This window comes from Pinus tabuliformis, chromosome 2_2, assembly GCF_031772625.1.
Source record: "Pinus tabuliformis cultivar Carrire ecotype Pingquan chromosome 2_2, CPIR1, whole genome shotgun sequence".
Taxonomy (NCBI): domain Eukaryota; kingdom Viridiplantae; phylum Streptophyta; class Pinopsida; order Pinales; family Pinaceae; genus Pinus; species Pinus tabuliformis.
The window spans coordinates 691206486-691227060 of record NC_142300.1 but is presented as its reverse complement, the minus strand read 5'-3'; the positions used below and the strand labels follow the sequence as shown (position 1 = coordinate 691227060).

General features: G+C 34.4%; 1 pseudogene; it reads left to right on the top strand.

Annotated features, from left to right (window-relative positions):
- The first annotated feature begins 3244 nt into the window (after positions 1-3244).
- LOC149194553 (putative serine carboxypeptidase-like 23) lies at positions 3245-14535 on the top strand (annotated as a pseudogene).
- Positions 14536-20575: the final 6040 nt, after the last annotated feature.

The following is a 20575-nucleotide window of genomic DNA, read 5'->3' as shown; positions in this document are numbered from 1 at the left end:
GCAGGTTTCTCCTGAATCAAGCAACCAATCATTTTTCCAAGAAGCAAGTGAAGCATTAAATAAATCTTCATTTACTCCAATATTACATTGTGCTACAACATAGTGAGCGGATTCAGGTGCTTTATCTTTGTCTGTATCATCAGTTTTACCTTTCTGTTGGTTTCTTTGCTGCTCAATTTTGTTCCATGGTAACTTGCATGTAGAGGCATCATATGATCCATTTCTTTTGCATTGTATACAGTGAAAATCTGCCTTTTCTCCTTGAGAATGTCTGCCCCCTTGCCTCTAAAATAACTTCCTCTTCCTCTTCAACCACCTCTTCCTCTTGAAGAATCTTGAGCAGGATGCTTTTCTTTATGAGCAAGGCACACAGCCTCTTCAGAAGATTCAGGGGTTGTTTTCTTTCCAAAAGCTTTCTCTCTTTCAGCAAACTTTTTCACAAGAGAGTCAAAGGTGATATCTTTGAGATTTCCATTTGCTTGCAATGACTCATGATAATTGGAGTAAGTAGGATAAAGTACCTTGAGAAAAGCGATAAGAGGAATATCCAATTCAACCTTAGTGGATTTGATATCATGCATTATAGAATTTACTTCAGATGCAAGACTAAGAGGATCATTATTTTGCAGTTCAAGAGTGAAGAGTTTAATCATGAGTTGAACAACTTCAAGTGTAGAATGTGAGTCATAGAGTTCTTTCAACTTTTGTAAGGTTTCAAAAACAGTTGAAAATGGAGAAATATGGCAACTCACCTCTTCATTTACAGATGCATCGATTAATGCATAAGCTTTGTTGTTCTTGTTTTCCCAAATGATGAGCTCTTTGTCTGAGGTACGTTGTTCTGGCTCTTTGTCTCCGTCTCCAACACACACTCCTTTCCACAACTCATTGAAAATGAACACATGTTCTATCATCCGGGACCACTCAGGATAGTTCTCTTTGCCAGTGAGAACTATTCCCACAATGGATATGATTGAATGCATACTGTAACAAAAAAACTTTTGCTGCAAAACTTTTACTCTTAATGGGAAAAAAATAAGACGGGACAGCAAATTCAAATGTCAATTGGCATTCATCTGGACAACATTAAATTATAGAATATATGGGTGAGACAACCAAAATATATGGTGAGTGATTGTGTATATATATATGGAAGCCTAAATATACCATAAATATATAAACAAATTGTACAGCGCCAGACACAAAGCTTTACAACGCATACAATAAAGGTATATATATGAGTTCCAACAACGTTCCAGTAGCGTGATAGTGGTCCTTCATGCAGCAATCCCAACATAGATTCACCACAATGAACAATGCAACTTTCAATTTACACGTAGCCAGTGTATCAACCCAATACTATCTGCATTCAAAACAGTTCAATATTCAACGCATACCATTTAACATATGCCATGAACAATGTTCAAAACAGTTCAACGCATACCATGTGATTTGACCAATGGACCAACGTTCAAAATGGTTCAATATTCAACGCATACCATTTAACATATGCCATGAACAACGTTCCCAACGTTACCACGTTATATGCCAAGAACAGCGTTAATATAATGCTACGAACAACATTACCACAATGCTATGAACAACGTTAATACAGTACTATAAGACTGCATTAAGGTATCAGTTCTCTCTAGCGTTATATTACCAGTGTTATAAGACTGCGTTAAGGTATCAGTTCTCTCCAGCGTGGTCCGAAGGCGAGGCTCTAACAGAAACCAATTGACTATTATTTTGAATCCTCATACGAAGGCTCCATGCATCAAGCAGGCAGCTCGCTAGCAAGGCTGCTCGCAAGTCTGCAGCTACGCAGTAAACTTTCACAACAACATAGCCTCAAGGATGAACCATAGTTACCAAATTCGAATTCGAATTCGATTCGATACCGAAAAAGATCGACTCTATAAAACTCAATACGGGAAAAATTCCACATTATACATCTTACCTTTTACAAATACTTAAATGTTATTTTGTAAATGTACCATCATTATATGAAAAATCATTGAATCTTTTTCCTAATAAGTATAATTTTATTTACATATTTCCATCGTTAATTTCTCCAGTCTGAAATGTTATAGATCAATTCTCTTTTCTTTTCTATTTATTTTGCATAGTTATGGATTTGCAACTAAAGTTTGCCATTTATAACTTTTATAATTTTTCTAATATTAGATTTATCTTTTCTCTAAAATTTTTTTATAGGAGTTATCCAATTAACACTTAAGTTTTTCAGTTTATAATTTTTTCCAATATAGAAGGTTATTGTTTTTTATTTCTTTTATATAAGAGTTATGAGTTTGCAACTAATTTAATATTTTATAATTTTTGTTAAGTTAGAAGTTATATTTTTTTATTTATTGTAATTTATGGTTATAAAAAATTACTAACTAATTATCCACTTAACATTTAAATTTGAAAGTTTATAATTTTTTCTAATATATATATATATATATATATATATATATATATATATTATTGCTATTGATATTAAATAATATAAATAGCTTCTATACATATACATATTTCAGAGTTGTCATTACTTAATTAAATGTTATTCGATTTTGATTTGTAATTCTATCTTTTAAAAAAAATCAATAGAGATACTTTAAAGAGATAGGTGAGTTAATGATTTTTATATAATGACAAATTGCAATTAAAAAAAAAAGGACAACTTTATCTTACTAAAAATTATAAAATAGTAAATTGGTTGCAAAGTGTATATTTTATTCCTTCAAATTGGTCTTCATTATATACATGAGAGAGACTATTCACTTCATCTCCCGATGACTGAGGACTGTTCATGTCTCTTATTATTTATTTACATTGATTTTATTTATTCCCCTAATCCTGATGGTTAGATGTCAACATTGGTTGTTATGTAGATCCCACAATATATAATGGCTTTTCCAGGATGTGTTTACAATTATTTACAATTATTTGTTCATGCTGTGGGCCATCCATGCGTGATTTTGGAACCATTCTTGGATTGTCAATAGAATTCCATTTCCAAAGTAGATCAAAGAAACGCCCCTCTCAACTCCCTAATTCCTATTTATCTCCTACTCCGAGTTCCTCTCTCTCCATTTGCAATTCACGGCCTACTTCAGAAACTAACTATAAGTAAAGCACCGGGCCTTACCTTAGATGACTCTGTAGTCGAAAACTCTAATCAACAACACCAACTCAACAACACCAACCTCCGATTTTCCTCCCTGGGTTGGTTATCAAGATGCACAGAATGCTGTTTTTTCTTCTGCCAATCTTTTTGGTCGCAGCAGTTGCTCCGTCTCATCAGCTAACCTCTCAAGGTGACAAACTGCAGTCATGGCGCAAATCTATAAGAAGCAGAAGCCGTACCGTAAAAATTACCAACTGGGAGAGTGAGAGCGCAACGACCAGCTTCAAGAATGATTCCGAATATTTGACAGAGGGGCCCTCACAAGCAGTGGATTATCTCCCACAAGGCCTACCAGGTCAGCCCGCTTGTTTCAAATTCCGACAGTACTCTGGATATGTAACAGTTGATGCCAAGGCAGGCAGAGCGCTTTTTTATTATTTTGCCGAGGCCACTCGACATCCCTCCAAGAAGCCGCTAGTTCTCTGGCTTAACGGCAGTATATTGGCTTGACTAATTGTTTTTCACAGGTTTCCAATAATAACTGTATTCTTCAATTCTTCTAGTTCTCACAAACAAATACTCTTGCAGGGCCTGGATGTTCGTCGTTGGGAGATGGAGCAATGGCGGAATTGGGGCCTTTTCGCGTTAACCCAGACGGAAGAACTCTTAGCCACAATCCATACACATGGAACCAAGGCAAGTAATTCCCTCATTTATACCCTGAAATTGTACAAATATTTATTCATCTAGATTTTAGTCTGCCCGGATTTTTAATTCATGAGGTTAACATTTGGGCAATATGAATTACGATAGAAGCACCTTAATTTCATCTGAGATAGGCCTAACATTTCATATCTGGTAACACTTTAACATTTCGGAGTATGAATTAACATGTTAATCATAGTTAGCAAATTGGAAAATTCCAAGAATATAAATTTTACAGATATTTAAGTATATTAATTTTTTTTTAATTTAAATAAATAATTATTATATTTAAATTTAAAAAAATTCAATAAATCTTATTTATTAATAGAGTATTTCTCTGTGATTATCTCGGACATCAATCATTAATCCTTCTGGGTTAAGATGTTAGAGATGCCATTAATAAAAACATCTTATAACTTTTTTTTAATAAAAAAGCTATTATATTTAATGGTATTTTATTTACAAGTGCAAATTTATTCTACCATTTGGATTTACATTTTCGGGTTTTCTAATATGTAAATTTATTTATATTTCATTACAAGTGAGTAATTTATTTTTACTATTTGTAAGTGTAAACTTTCATTTTATAATTTTATTTAAAGAGAGAAATTATTGTTTTAATATTATGTCCAAATTTACTTCTAAGATATACTTTTCCTATTCTATAACTTTTCAATTTACTTCTAATATATAATTTCTCATTTTATAACTTTTTTAGATTTGTTTTTCCCATTTTATGACTTCTATTTATAAGTGTAGGAATTTACAGGGTAAGTTCCTCAGAAAGAATACCAAAAGGACACCGCTCACAACCAGATCACAGATCAATACACCAGTACTTTTGACGTGGTTAAAACCCTCAAAGAGGGAAACAATCCACGGCCTGTCCCAACGTGGGTACTACAGGCAATTTATTAATCAAAGAATGAAAATTTACATAAGCTTCTCTCATGCACGGATTACGCGAACAATGACCCTCCATGCGCTTTAAATAGAACTCATGGACCAATCGGGTGTCAAGCCACGGATCAAGTGTCGGTAATACCGAGGAGAGAATGAACCGTCGGATCACTACATATCGTGACCGTCAGATTGTAAGTTACAATATGTACAACGGTAAAGAAACACACTTTACCTAACTCTATACCTAACTCTAAACTAGACCAAGTTGTACTTAACTATTTCCTATGTGTCGGAATATCCTAACATCCCCCCTTAAGAACAACTTGGGATAGGATTGAAGGATTTACAAATATGACACAATAGGAGAAGGAAGGAGGCACTAGAGCCTATCCCCCCTTAGTGACAACTTCCTGAACTCCAAGCATATATCGAAGTTTAGTGAACTTCGCCTCTGTGAGAGCCTTTGTGAAGATGTCTGCAACCTGATCATCTGTTGAACAATATTGCACTTCAAGAACATGGTCATGAATGAGCTTTCTGATGAAGTGCATGTGTAGTTCAATGTGTTTGCTGTGCTGATGCTGGACTGGATCTTTGCATAGCTGAATGGCACTTTGATTATCACACCAAAGTGTGGTTGGATGCTGCTGCTCAAAGCCAAACTCTGATAGGATCTGACGAAGCCACAAGGCTTCCTTACTAGCTTCCACGGCACCACGATACTCTGCTTCTGCTGACGAAAGAGAAATGGCAGCCTGTTTCTTACAAGCCCATGTAATAGGTCCTGAACCAAGAGTGAAGACATAACCGGCAGTTGACATCCGATCATCAGGGTCACCAGCCCAATCAGAATCAGTGAAACCAACTAACAGAGGAGCTGCTTTGGCACTGTAATGAATCCCAAACTGTACTGTACCTCGAACATAACGGAGTATTCTTTTAGCTGCTTTCCAATGACTTTCACGGGGTTTTGCATAAAACGAGCAACAAGGCCAACAACAAAGGAAAGATCAGGACGAGTATGGGTTAAATACAAGAGTTTTCCTACAAGTTGACGGTATAAGGTAGCATCAACTTCAGGAGAAGTACAAGAGACTGAAAGTTTGACTCCAGACTGAAAGGGAGAAGGGGCTGGCTTACAGTCTTCCATGTGAAAATGACGAAGAATATCACAAGCATACTTGGACTGGGAAAGGAAAATACCCTCTTTGGATTGCAAGACTTGAAGACCGAGAAAATAGTGTAAGTGTCCTAAGTCTGTCATTTCAAATTTCTTTTTAAGGCTGGACTTCACATGGTTTATAAGGTTGGGATCACTACCAGTAAGAATAAGATCATCAACATAAAGAACAAGGATGATAAGAGAGTTGCCCACTTTCTTGGTGTAGACAGTATTGTCAGAATGACACCTAGAAAAGCCAGATTCTAAAAGAAAGCTATCCATTTTGGCATACCAAGCCCGAGGAGCTTGCTTGAGGCCATAAAGGGATTTCTTAAGTCGACAAACAAGGCTGGAGTCTGTTTGTATGAAGCCAATGGGTTGTTCCATATAGATTTCTTCCTGCAAGTCCCCATGCAAGAAGGCAGATTTAACATCCATCTGATGGACTTCCCATTTTAAAGAGGCAGCAAGGGAAAGAACAAGGCGGATAGAGTTCATTTTGGCAACAGGGGAGAAGGTTTCAGTGTAGTCAATGCTTTCAACCTGTGAAAAGCCCTTAGCAACGAGATGAGCTTTATGTTTATCAACTTTCCCATCTGGTCCATACTTGGTTCTGTAAACCCATTTACATCTAACAAGTTTGCGTCCCTTTGGTAGAGGAACAAGATCCCATGTATCATTTGTCATCAATGAATGATATTCTTCATTCATAGCTGCTTCCCAATGTGGATGGCCTGAAGCTTCTGCAAAAGTGTCAGGATCATGATTTACTGGAGCTTGAGCCAGTAAAGAAGAGGCTCTTTCAAACTGAGAACGTGTACGTCGCTGATCTGTAGGATCACCGGCAAGATCACCTGCTGCATCCCGAGTAGCACGGACCCATCTTGGAAGTTGAGGATCCTGAGAAGGTGGGGGAGGATTATCATCCTCGCTTTCATCATCTGAAGAAGAAATGTTTTCAAAAGTAGAAGAGATAGGAAGAGGTGGCACATCCGCCGGACTAGGCTCGCAGGCCGATTTATTTTCATCAAATTTTACATCTCTTCTAATGATAACATTTTTGGACTTAAATGGAATAAGTCTATAACCTTTTACATCTTCAGAATATCCAACAAAAGTACATTTCTCACTCTTAGGTTCTAAAGCTTTATGCTTTTCATCTGGAATATGGGCCCATGCTTCACTTCCAAACACACGAAAGTGACTTACATCTGGTTTAATGGAACTCCAAGCTTCTTCTGGAGTGATATTCTCTAGAACCTTAGTAGGAGTGCGATTGATTATATAATTTGCACAATTAATTGCTTCAGCCCAAAAACTAAGACTGAGTCCTTTAGATTGCAGCATACAATTAGCCATTTCCTTTAAGGTGCGATTTTTCCTTTCAGCTACACCATTTTGTTGTGGAGTGTATGGAACAGTATGTTGCATTTGAATTCCATTTTCGGTGCAAAAGTTGATGAATGTGTTTTTAACATATTCTCCACCATTATCAGTTCTTAGCTTAAGAATTTGATGTCCAGATTGTTTTTCAACAAAGGCTTTGAAGGCCAAAAATGTGTTAAATACTTCGCTCTTGAGTTTTAAGAAGTATACCCAAGTGCGTTTGGAGAAATCATCAATGAAAGTTAAGAAGTACTTGCAGCCAGAGAATGAAGCAACAGGAAGAGGACCACATAAATCACTGTGCACAAGCTGTAAAGGGGCTGAGGCGTGCCAAGAGGCACGTTTGTCAAAACTGTCCCGATGATGTTTTCCGAGTACACATCCGGAACAAACACCATCTCTGCAAGATACCATAGGAAGACCTGTCACCATATTTTCTTTACATAGATGCTGAAGGGAGCGATAGTTTAAGTGACCAAATCGCTCATGCCAAAGTTTGCTCACTTCATCATTATGAGCAACAAATACTGAGGGAAGATTTGATGACCCAAAGTTGTGAAACTTATACAACCTTGTGGAATCATCAGCAAGACCAGTAGCTAGAATCTGTTTAGGATCTTTTAGATCCTTGATTACAACATCATGAGGTGAAAATTCAACAATTTTACCTTCACCTGAATGAGTTATCTGATAGACAGATAGAAGGTTGCAGGATAAGGTTGGAACACATAATACATCATTAAACTGACCATTGTCTAGATGAACAGTTCCAGTCCCTACAACATTAAGAGATCTATCATCACCAACATATATATTTTTGGTGTTACAATCATTTAAAGAAGAAAACATGGCTTGGTTTTTGGCCATGTGATAAGAGGCTCCAGAATCAATGAGCCACTCATGAGAATGAGAAGAAGAAGAAGACACATTTAATGCATAACCAGACTGAGATGATTGACAACGACATGCAGAAAGTGCCATTCCGGAAGTTGAAGTTGAAGTAGGCTCCACATGGATGTTATGTTTCTTCATTGCGGCTTCCAAGGCTTCCATCTTCTTAAAGCATTTAGATTCTAAGTGGCCATCTCGATTACAAAAGTTACAATGTCTATCAGTCTTCTTCCATTTGTTTTTATTGGTCTTATCATTTTGCTGAAATGATCTTTCATTTTGAGGCTGAGTTGGTTTAGGACCATTCTTTTGAGGATATGACTTCTTAGGATTCTTTGAATTTGGTTGCTGCTGGGCGGCTAACGCTTTCGTGGAAGAGTTTCCAAGATTAAGAAGACCAAGGTGTAAGAGTTTTTCTTGTTCTCTTATTAAGGAATCACAAAAGGAGTCAAAGGAAGGGGCCTTGTAGTCTTTTCCTTGACAAATGAAAGCTTCCCTTGTAGAATGGAAAGTGGAAACAAATACAGAGTAGGCTGGTCCCAACTTAGTAAGGATGGAATAAATAAGGTTACCATCTTCTTTCTTAACTTTAACACCTTCCAAGAGATATCTAAGGGTCTTGAATTTGGACAAGAAATCTTCAATGCAAGAAAAATTATTAGGATCCAAAGTAAGCAACTCATTTTCAAGTTGATGGGCTCTAATTTCATTTTTAATCCCAAAAACTTTAGCGAGTTTTTCTAATGCTTCATGAGGAGTCTCAAGTTCTGCAATGTGGAATCTAAGATCAGGAGAAATAGACATCCCTATCAAACCACGTGCTTGATCTTGTCTATTTTCCCATTTTGCAGCCTTGTCTTCATCTTTTGGTTTCTTCTCTTGGTCTGTGGCTATTCTGAAGAGACCTTTACTTCTAAGTAAATCTTCCATGTAGGCTACCCATTGGAAGTAGTTAGTGCTGTCAAGAATGACTTGGCATGGACTTTCCATTTAAAAAAAAAAAAACTGAAGCTGAAGATGCTGAAAGTAAGTGTTCCAATGGATAGATCTCGAAAAAATAGGCAGTTTTAAAAAAACGGCTCTGAAAAAGGCTTCCGGATGAAGAAGTTATGGTTTTTTTGAAAAAAAATTGTTGACGTTGCCGGCAAAGTGCGCGAATGTGCGGGAATGAAAAAATCCGCCCCCACAAAATGGGGACTTGAACCCAAGACCTCTACTCTCTTAAAATAGCTTTGAACCAATTGATCTATACAAAAAATTTGAGAGAGAGAGAGGGGGGGGGGCCTTGGTTTGCGTGCTTGCCTTGAGAAAGCTCTTTTTCCCTACAAAACACAAAACACAAAACCCAACACGAATATGCAAAGAAAAACGAACCTTGCGGCTCAAAGTTAGCTTTAGCCAAAAAACTAGAAATTTAAAAAAAAAAATCTCAAAGTTAGCTTTAGCCGAAAAACTAAATATTTTTTTCAATGTTTCTGATTTTCCGAGATCACACTAAGGTGCAGGGAAAAGAGCATACGCATGAGAAAAATCCTTCCTTTCTGTTTCTGATTTGCCCAGATCGCACAGAGTCGCAGGGCAAAGAGCATACGCAGAAATGAAAGGTATAGATCCGGTTAAAAAAAAGGCTAAATAAACCGAAACCGAAATAAGCAGAGAGAAAATAACAGTAAACTGCAAAAAAAACACTGTATACCTCCCGATCCGAAAAATGACGCAGCTAGGGCTACCGGAAACCTTTTCGCGTGAAACGAAAGGGGTTCATCACTGGAACAGATGCTCCGAACGCAACAGAGCAGTCCTCTCGGCCCGAAAACAGTCAGAAACTGCAGATCTAGGAAATGACAGCCGCATGCAGTTCTACCGGCTTCAGATTTGGATCACCAACGGACGCGGCCCTCAAATAACTCTGATACCATGTAGGAATTTACAGGGTAAGTTCCTCAGAAAGAATACCAAAAGGACACCGTTCACAACCAGATCACAGATCAATACACCAGTGTTTTTGACGTGGTTAAAACCCTCAAAGAGGGAAACAGTCCACGGCCTGTCCCAACGTGGGTACTACAGGCAATTTATTAATCAAAGAATGAAAATTTACATAAGCTTCTCTCATGAACGGATTACCCGAACAATGACCCTCCATGCGCTTTAAATAGAACTCATGGACCAATCGGGTGTCAAGCCACGGATCAAGTGTCGGTAATACCGAGGAGAGAATGAACCGTCAGATCACTACATATCGTGACCGTCGGATTGTAAGTTACAATATGTACAATGGTAAAGAATTTATTTACCTAACTCTATACCTAACTCTAAACTAGACCAAGTTGTACTTAACTATTTCCTATGTGTCGGAATATCCTAACAATAAGTGCAAATTTATTTTACCATTTGCATTTACATTTTACCATTTTCTGATATGTAAATTTATTTATATTCTATTCCTAAATAAGTAATTTATTTACTATTGTAATTTTCCATATTATAATTTTAATTAAATATAAAATTATTGTTGTGATATTATATGTAAACTTACATTTAAATATACTTTTTCTATTTTATAAAAAAAAATTGGATTTGCTTTTCCCATTTTATAACTATTTTTTTAAAAGAAAAGTTATTTTTTTAGTATACCACTAAAGGACATGTATTATTCATCCACGAGTGCCGAAGAGGGAAAGAAATCTAGTACAGAACTATGGTTAGTGCTCACAATTAGGAATAGAATATGATAAGCAAATTATTAGTGATAGAGTGATTAATTGTTAAAAAAATAAAATTTAATAGATAATTTGTTTTGAAATTCTAAATAACTTAAAAAAATATTAAAACAATAAAATTTAATGAGTAATTTATTTTGAAATTCCAACCCGGTTGACAACTAAATTAGGGCAATAGATGGATATAAAAAATTACTGAAATCACTCGTTATAAATCCTTCCAAGAAGATCAAATTCAATTGAACAGGTGTTTTCCCTAAATTCATCAAATTCAATTGAACATGTGTTTTCCCTAAATTCATCATCTTTCTAGGTAAGGTGATTGTTCAGGGCGGAATTCGAATTTACTAAATTATCGACCGGACCGAATCCGAGAATTCGCTTTTTTTTCATTAATTCGGCAGAACTTGGTAACGATGGTATGAATTAAGATGGCATTGGTCTAGAGAGAGTCTACATTTTTTATTTCAGTATACAAAGAAAGACATTTATAAAATACATTAAAAGATACTGAATCGTTGAGAAAAATATCATTTATTTATTCATTGATAATATGTGTATGTTATACTGAAATCAGATGACAAAATAGTATTTCATTTATATTTAGTTTTTAGTCTTTAAATTTTATTTTGAATTTAATTTATATAATTAATTAAAAATATATTAATTTTTTATAAAAAAAAATTATTAATTTATTATTTAATTTATATTTATATACACATTAATTTTTAACTATTATTTCTCATAAATAAATAATAATAACTTAATTTATAATTTAAATTTAGACAATTAAATATTAAATTATTTCATGACATTTTTTTATTCATGAAATAATAATAATAAATCAACATTATATCTTTAGATTTTAACCAAAAATCATATATTCTTTAACCATATACAGATAATTTTTAGAAATATACAAATAGCCCATAGTATCCAACTCAACATTATATCTTTAGATTTTAACCAAAAATCATATATTCTTTAACCATATACAGATAATTTTTAGAAATATACAAATAGCCCATAGTATCCAACTCAGTACGATTACAAACTCTTTCCAGATAATGATGTCACCTTAAATTGCTAACGTGTCTGTGTTGCCAACAGCGGCGAACATATTGTTTCTGGAGTCTCCCGCAGGCGTTGGATTCTCTTACACGAATACAACCTCTGATTATACGCAAACTGGCGATAAACTTACCGGTAACTTGTGATCTTTTTCGGTTTTCTTTAAAAAAAAGCCTCGTTTAAGCGATGATGGGAAATCTAAACATTTTAACGGGGTTTTTGTTTGACTCCAAATCGTTTGCATTCCTGGTAAACTGGTTCAACAGGTTTCCTCAGTATAAATTTCGAAAGTTTTACATTGCAGGCGAAAGCTATGCAGGTATATAGTTTCCACTACCTAAGGCTCCTGAGCTTCTTTGTTAGTTTCAGATTAGATATAATTAAAATTTTGATGAGAGTAATTGCAAGGCGTTGCGCTAAAATTAATGCACTACTCATATCTTTAATGACAAGATAGTTTGGACAGACCTTGTCCTGAAATTTGTTAACAAAATCTTGGCGATTCTAAGACAAACTATGTAATTTCGAGGGAAACGTTTATTTTTCATTTTAATGATAATTATTTGATTGTAGGATATTACATTCCAGAGCTGGCTTCAAAAATTTTACAGCACAAAAATTTGTCGCAGGCATCATTTATGAATTTCAGAGGAATAATGGTGAGTTCAACTCACACACTTGTGACTTTCAGAAAATATCATCCGTCTCAAATCAAAATACATAAAAAGGGAATCCAACATACAAATTATTTTCTATCCATGAGCATCTGAAGCTTTCGCATATAAAACTTGCAAACTCTACAGAAAGTCATCTTGCTAAATTCTTAAATATGGAAACTTCGTTACACAACCAATCTGAAGCCCGCACATTCAATTTATGCAGGTTGGAAATGGCCTAATGAATGATGATACAGATTTTATTGGAACAGTTCAGTACGCGTGGAGTCATGCGTTGATATCGGATCAAGTCTATGAGAACATAATTTTCAACTGCAACTCTTCCAATTTGAATGTAGGCTTGTGCAATCATTGGGAAGATCTAGTTTATACCGAAATGGGAAATATCAATATTTACAGTATCTATGCACCCATATGCATAGATAATTCATCCAAAATGGCGAGGGTACGTGCAGCTTTTATAATTTTTTTAAATTTATTTTTACTGACATTAACAATCAGAAACCAACCCTTAATCCATGGTCCTTTTTCTATATTTACCAATTATAAGACTTCTTTTTTTCAGAGGAAGAAAACATGATGATATTATATTCAGGAATATAATGAGCGAATACAAATAACATATGAGGCTGGCCATCATGACAGGCAACCAATTATAAGACTTATAGATGAAGTTATTCTATATTTAAAAATTGTAAGAGTTATAGATGAAGTTACGTCGTCAGCAAACGCCGCCCCATTTCAAATATGGTCTACCTACATATTTATCATAGCACTAGTTTCAAATTCCGACTAAACCACAACCCCTCCATCTAATTTTCATGGTATTCCCAAAATATGCAGTAAAATTAAGTTCAGCTAAGCTCCACAGCCCTCTTTTACATCTTTTCCTAAGTATATTTATTTATGTTTGACATCTCGAATGGAACAATGCTTTTGCTAAAGATTGACTCTACTTATGATTGATGTGTAAATAGCAAGAAGAAGCAGAAATTCCAGGATATGATCCTTGCATCGACAACTACGTATCCGCGTATTTTAATAGGCCCGAAGTTCAGAAAGCCATACATGCAAATGTAACCAACCTTACTTATAGCTGGACCCACTGCAGGTACATCAAACTTTAGACCTACTTACTAATATCATTTTTTGTGAAAAATGAAGTTTTCAATCTTCTTATAGCCACAACTTGATGTGCTAAAATATGGTTTCACGTTACTCCATACCAGTAGTAGTGTTCGTTTTTGGGCGGATTCGGCTTCAACTGTCTTACCAATTTATCGTCAACTAATTGCAAGTGGTTTGAAGATACTTGTTTTCAGGTATAATATAGGACAATTTCAATGCCCTAATTTGGAGTTTATTATTAAAAAAATTAACTGAGTAAAAATAAGATTTTTTTAGTATCTATCGATTTTTATGAAAATTTGTATTAGATCCGTTTCCCAATAATCACTTCAAGCGATCCCTCCACCAGAAACCAAATTTTAGGGATGATTCAATTATTTCATTAACAACATTTTCTTCCTTTGGCTTTCAGCGGAGACACTGATTCCGTAGTTCCTGTGACCGACAAAACTGTCCATCAATGAGCTGAAGCTTTCAATTGAGATTCCATGGTACCCGTGGGTGAATGCGGACGAGGTACATAATAAAATCAGTGTCATTAATTTCACAGATAAAATATTATGATAATATTGATTTGACCTCTACTCAATGGATGCGTTCTCCTGGACGGTGCAGGTCGGTGGATATACTGTGATTTACAAGGGTTTGACATTTGCCACGGTGAGGGGGGCAGGGCATGAAGTTCCGGAATTTCAACCGTCAAGGGCTTTAACGTTGTTCAAATATTTTGTGCAAGAAAAAGCCTTGCCAAAATGATCAGATGTGACTGAAATTACTTGCGGTCTAAACACTGCCTATCTAAAATAATCGTATTTTATCGAAATTTCATGCAAATAATGGAATACCTGGACGAATTAAACAGATTTTATTGAACTTGCTTCAATTTGAGCTTGCGGACCCGAGCCTGGAGCAGCAGTTGCCACAAGTAAATGGTCTCGTACATTGTCTCGTTAGAGATTGTACTCATGAGCCCTGTGGGGACCAAACATCAGTAAAGTTGATTGGAAAGATATCCACCAGTTAAGAAAGTAAACAAGAAGCCATTATTATGTTATATAGATAAATGTTGTTTTAGCAAATCATTAAAATAAACATTTATAAGAGAAAAATATATTGAAAAATGTTGTTTCAGCGAATCATTTAAATAAATATTTAGATAATCTTAAATAAATATATATTTCGATAGGAATATCCACAACAAGATGCAAATCTTGTGGAAACATGTTCTTGGAATCAATTTGGTGTTGTGAGGAAACGGAGGTGGCACTGGTCATGGATTTCTTAGACTGTATTGTGTTATGTGATGTCTGTCATCTTTCTTCGCCTGCAACATGATCCCGTGGAAACGCGTTCTTCAAATGAAATTAGTGATGTTTGATATCGGAGAAGACACTGTCTGTTGATTTCATAGACTGGAAGTTGTTTGTGATCTTTCTTCACCTCCAAGATACGTGTAAAAAGCATAGCATGTAATGGCCATCTGCGATAAACACATTGTCTCTTTCACCCCTGGCCAAACCTGCAGAAACCTTGTATAACCGCATAAGATGTTTCAGGTTTGACACGTTAAATTTAAGAAGATACTGTGCTCTCAATCTTTACACGGAAAATCTAATTAATACATCCTATAATCCTGAATATAATCAGAAATTTGGAAAACCAATCCTCGGAAATCTGACGAGACAAGAAACCACGCGTAAAATGGTTGCTTGGATTCAACAATGTAAGACATAATATACAAAAAGCTTATTAGTGAACGTTTGGGATGTTTTACACATGAATTTTATTATGTCGTTTGTTTGAGAAAAGGCAAAGGGTTAAAAATTGCGTATTGAACCTGCAAACATACCTGTAATCATAAACTAACATCCTTGCAGATGGCAAGTTTTGATGCACAGAGAGATTGACAACTTGAATTGTGTAGATTTTTTTGTCTTTGTGTCACATCGCATCGTAAGGGAAGATAATCCGCAATTGACTGCGAGATTTGGTGCGTTACAAACATTACATATTTTTCGTAATATTTCAAAATGAGAAGATGAATATGAAATAAGCCGAATTAAATTAAACAATTCACTTTACTCAGCTCTTTAATTCACTCTACTGATTTTAAATATAGGAGGAAAGAGAAATACAACCCATTTATTATTGAACGAAGATTTTAAGGTAACAATATGGGAGGAGTGAGAAATACAGCCCCTTTATTATTTTATTATTGAAAGAAGATTTTAACGACTATTTGTTAATAGTGTTCAAAATAAACGTTTTTGAAAATGATAATCTTTTAAGATGTTTGAAAATGAAAGTGAGAGTTCTCATTATGGAATGGATAGATTTACACCATGAGTGGTAATTATCTTGTTAACCCGATATTTTTGAATGCAAAGCCTCTATATTTTTTAAAAACACATTTGGATTCAAATTGTATAGAGTTTCTCAAAAGTCTTTGTTAACACTCTAAGCAATTTATATTTTGAAATAACTCCTTGACATTTCTAATGGTTAAAATTTACAATTTTTTTTTAAAGGTTATTACATATTTTAATAATAAAATAGTATAATTATAATTCTAAATAACAATGAATATTTGAAATATTCTTAATTTTTATACACATAAAAATAGCAGTTTTATTTCTATTTGTATTTACATTTTACCATTTTCTAATATGTAAATTTATTTATATTCTATTCACAAGTGAATAATTTACTTTTACTATTTGCAAATGTAATTTGCCATACATTTTATAATTTTATTTGAATATAAAATGTAATATTCCTATCGTAATTAACACCATGTAAAAGTAATTTTAAGTTGAATCAGTTATGAAAACCAATTCTTGATATTCGTAAAACAGAATGGGGATGAAAACAAGAGGGGAACGACAATCTGAGGGGGCTTCAGGGGCAGTTTTTAGTTCTTGATATTATGCAGGACTTCTGGCAGAAGGAAAAATAGGGATGAGTAGAGAAAGAGGGAATATTAGTTTCACGATGCAATCTAAGACTTCATGATTTCTCTTCTTTGCATCCACGTTGTTATCAGTGCTCCGCGTCTTATACCACCGCTCTAATCCTTCCTACAAGATCAAGAGTGTTTGTATCAGCGTGCGAAGCTTTGGATACTGAGGTTATCGATGACTGTCTGCCGCAGCTAAACATTGTTGGTTGGCTAGCTTTTCTTGCATAATGTTTTGTTTTGGATAGCAAAGACAAGAGGCAAGGCGTGATACTAGGTATTTTTCATAGTGTTTTCTGTTCACAAGGTCTGTGGATTTCCCGTTGGTCTGTCTACATTTTGGATAGCTTGTGGGAGGTACAGCCGAAAAAGGTAAGTTAATATCTTGCAAAGAAAGATATAGCCAGTAAATGTTTGTGTTCTTTACAGTAAATTCCATATTTTTTAGCATAAAGTATTGCAAGATATTGTAAAGTTCTTATGCATTAAAATATTGCAGAGATATGTGTCTTTTCCAAAGAATTTGAATACCTGCAGTAAAAGATTTAATTTTTTATGGTAAAGAAAGAATTTTAGTGCATGCAGCAAAAGAATGATTATTTTATATGTTTTCTTGGTAAAGAAAACATGTTAATTCATGCAGTTAAAGATTTAATATTTTATACGTTTTCTTGGTAAAGAAAAGTATTTTAATGCATGCCGTAAAAGATGATTATTTTATATTTTTCTTGGTAAATAAAATATATTAATGCATGTAGTTAAAGATTGATTATGTTTTCTTGGTAAAGAAAATAGGTAGTTCTTCTTAGAAAGACTACATGCGAGTCTTGTGTGAGAAATGCTTGTCTCTTGTCATTTTCTTGGAATAAAATCCTTCCTAAATATAGCCCAAATATCTTCTTGAGAAAAGAAGGTGAAGCATATAAACATCCTGAGGACATAGTGTGAAAAGTGGCCAAGTTTTCCTTTAAGATATGTATTTTTATTTAATAAAGGTTTCTTGAAAAGGGATATATGCTATTGCATTGTGATACTAGCTAATCTCTAAGTTTCTTGTGAAATGATTATGCATTACATGCATGAAAGAAATAGCTAATGATGTGTTTCTAGCCACATAGATGTTCATATCTATAGTTTCTTTTCGGGAAAAGAGTGCATACTTCATGTATGAAGATGAAGGCTTTTATGAGAGTCTTCTTGGAAACAAAATAGAGGTTCTTTCCTTAAAAGACATATGAATAGTGTTTATATTATAGTGAGAATCCATACTTGTTTCATGAAAAGATTATGTGCATTGAAGTAAAAGTAATTGTGTTAGGAAAAACACATGTTGCATGCGCATAAAGGTAGCTATTGTGACTGTGGAAGTATGATTTTGTGTGTACGTAAAGAAAGTGATTATGTTAACTTTCTTGGAAATATTAATCTCTTGAAAAGAATGTCTTGCTGGATGAGTTGGGTCAATTGCTAGTCTGGTGCATAAAAAGGGTAAGTTAACTGTGTTATTGTTACTTGGTTTTATGCATTTAGATGGGTATTCCCAATATTTTCTTGAAAGCGAAAGCATGAGGATATTACTTATGGGAAGATAAAGAAATGGAGTTATAATGACTTCATTTAAGAAAGAAGTATGAGATTTGTTACATGAAATGATGGTAGTAATCTAGTGAAGGGAATATGTTTTGCATATATTAAAGAAGGGCTATACATTAGTAAGATAATCTATGCACAAGGAATAGTCATTGTGATATAAGAATTATGTTCTTTGTATGATAGAGAAACTATGTTGAGTTCTCGAAAAATAACTATGTGAAAAACATATGTGCTTAAGCATAGAAACAACAGTGTATTACATGTATGAAGATATAACATTTGTGTTATACATGTTAATAGAACTAAAGAGTTAGATCTCTTAAAGAGAATTATGTATTAGTGTGAATAAACATTGAGGAGGTAAAACAATATTTACTTGAGTATACATACTAGTTAAATAATATGTCATGCTTGCTCATGCATATGAGTAGATGCTAAAGGATCTCTTTTAGAGGTTGCTTATTGATTGATTGATATGGTATCTAATCTTGTTGCCAAGCTTGTTGACGACTACATTGACAAGAAACGATGGTGGATGGTGCCAAAGGAAAGTGATGTTTAACCTTGTGGCAAGAAAAGGATTAATGGTCCATGCAGATGAGTTTGACTTGTAGGATCGTACATTGCTAGAACAATCATGCCACAAGGAATGTTGTATGTGGAAGTATGTAAGTAAAATATTACATGGAAATTGTATTAGCTTTTAGCTAGTTATGTGACAACTTAATGATAATTCATTGTAATACTTTTATAACAATGGTTAAGGGATGGAATCCCTTATAAGCCATTGAGTGAGGGGTAAAAACCCTCACGAGCGTTTAATAAAGAGATTAAATGTTTGCTAGTTTTGACCCTACGGGGTTTTCAGGGTATATTGGTGTTCAATGGTATGATTGCCTTTTGTGTCAGTTTGATGATGATGAATCACGGATGTTGATGGTTCTTTATTTTTTGGCATAACCATAATGTCCAAGTATGAGATTAATTAATATGGTGAAGGAAATCATGAAATGGATGCAAGGATTCATGAGACAGTTTATGTTATTACACTACCACAGTGGTGGTTAATGGTTATGCAACTTACTGCCTTTTATTTGTAATTTACTTGATGTACTAATGAACATTATATCTTATGGTTAATGATCAATTGTGGAGTTGTGAATTGGATAATTACTTCTGGCTAATTTGTATAAAAAAATTCTAACTCCCTGCTTTTACATGCGAGGTTACCAGGGTATGTGACAAGTGGTATCAGAGCTAAAGGTTGCAGCACTGGTGCCTTTGGGAATTGGTAAGCGGAAAGGAAATTGAGGTACGCCATTAGTGGGCATTAACTCAGGTACGAGTTTAACCATTCACATATTGATTTACGTAGTAAACTACTTTCGGCATGATAAGTGTGATTCGTTTTTAAACTACTTTGAGTAGTAAGTAAAAAAATTGTTGCATAACTATGTTCATGACATTGGATTCCTAATGAGGATAAAAGACACTAAAACTCATGTCACACTTATGAACAATATTGAACACTCATTGAGGAGAGTGACAATTAACTACCAACTTTTGATTTACAAATATGGCAATAACAATGATGCATTTATTGAACAAGATTGAAGTTACAATGAATGAAATTTAATGAGGCAATGCATGAATATAAATTATGGGGAACATCCTTGAATAGGATGGAAAATTGTTTTAAAAGGACATTAGAAGAACCCCTTAGATATTGAAAACATGCAATGAGTCAAGCAGCGAGACTTGATTGTCATAACTAATTTTGATTAAGTTTTGCCATGGTTTCATTAAGATGTTTGGTTGTTGTTATTGGTTAGTGTCATTGACTAACTAATAGCACTTATGTGTATGAATTGAATTTGATTTAAGTTTATCACAATTCGCAAACAAGTGATTGTGGTAGTTACTTCATGTATTGGTCTGTTGATGGCAATACATTGAGGGAAATTGGAAAATGTTAAGATTGTTAGCTCAACTATTGTTGACATATGTACAGTAATGAATATTTGCATATACTTTTATGCATGATATTATTGTGCCACAAACTAAAAGATTAGGGAAGTGAATACTTGTTCAAAGGATGCATATGTATAACTAATGTTGCTAATGGGATTAAGTAGTGGCAGCTTAATGGCAACAAGAAAAACTCGTCACGTAAAATGTTGCAATGAGAATTGCAACCATAAATGACAAAGAATAAGGTTATATGATATGCATGATTGTGTTATTTGG